Source organism: Echinops telfairi, unplaced genomic scaffold (genome assembly GCF_000313985.2).
Source record: "Echinops telfairi isolate 266 unplaced genomic scaffold, ASM31398v2 ScPeMD7_2010;HRSCAF=2546, whole genome shotgun sequence".
NCBI classification, from domain to species: Eukaryota; Metazoa; Chordata; class Mammalia; order Afrosoricida; family Tenrecidae; genus Echinops; species Echinops telfairi.
Genome location: NW_022105908.1, coordinates 15,900,912 through 15,901,937, shown reverse-complemented (window position 1 = coordinate 15,901,937; position 1,026 = coordinate 15,900,912). Strand labels below are relative to the sequence as shown.

The 1,026-nt window shown below is 44.6% G+C and overlaps 1 protein-coding gene across 1 annotated transcript in view; it reads left to right on the top strand.

The window, feature by feature from the left end:
• DRC3 (dynein regulatory complex subunit 3) overlaps positions 1 to 1,026 on the top strand; it is a 57,100-nt gene that overhangs the window by 23,738 nt on the left and 32,336 nt on the right. The gene's annotated exons all lie outside the window — the stretch shown is intronic.

The window sequence follows — 1,026 nt, the reverse complement described above, 5'->3', positions numbered from 1 at the left end:
AAACCCATTCCAAAGTCTCAGCATAGGAGTGGCTGACAAACTGAGCCCTTCCCTAGAAGCGTGTGCTACAGAGGACAACATTTCTGTTTCTTGCAGCACTTACTCAAACCTTAAAGTCTAGTTGTTCTCCGCTACAAGGGCAGGGGCCCTGGAGGCTTTCTTCCCTGTTGTGCCCTCTCTGCCTGCTGTGTGCCCACAACTTACCAGGGCTTCGCCTGGTTTGTGGGCTGGAAAACAAATACCTGGCGAAGAGGAATCCCTTCATTACAGCAGGTTAAGTCTCTTTTTTAGTAAGGCGTCTAGGTGTAGAGAAAATGCTTGCAAATAAAATATTGGCCCCACTATTGACTTCTTCATTTACCAAAATCAACTCTAGGAAGAATAAGCAGTGGCTAGCTGAATATTTCCCAGGTGATTCTAGGTTAATTGTGAATTGAGGTGATCTCTTTAGGTAGGGGTAGGGAACATTTTTTTTCTACCAAGGGCCATTTGGATATTGATAACATCATTCAGGGGCCATACTGGTTAAACATTTAATTAACTCCTAATGTGATGGCTGACACTGCTTCTCTTTAGTGAGACATGTGATGATAGCTGTCATTGATGATTCTGTGGGCCTTATACTGCCAGAGAGCCAGACATTCCCACCCCTGCTCTGGGGCTTTACGAACTGAAAAGACAATACCTGTTCTGAGTCACTACTTGTCTTTGACCAAGATGACTAGAGAAACAAATTCAGGGACACTCATATAGGTGTTAAGAGAGAGCTTTATATCAAAGACTAATTATATCCAAAGAAAACATCCCAGCCCAATTCAGATCAAGTCCACAAGTCTGATATTAGTCCATAAAGCCCTTTTCAGACTCACGCAGTCACATTGCAATGATGGGGAAGACAGGAAGATCACAGGCCAGTAGGTGCAAAGTCTTGTGGATGCAATGGTGGTGGCTGAATCACAGAGCTTGCAGGTCTCAGCACGGCTTCTCAACAGGAAGACTAACAAGAAAAGAGAGAGGGGGGTGGGG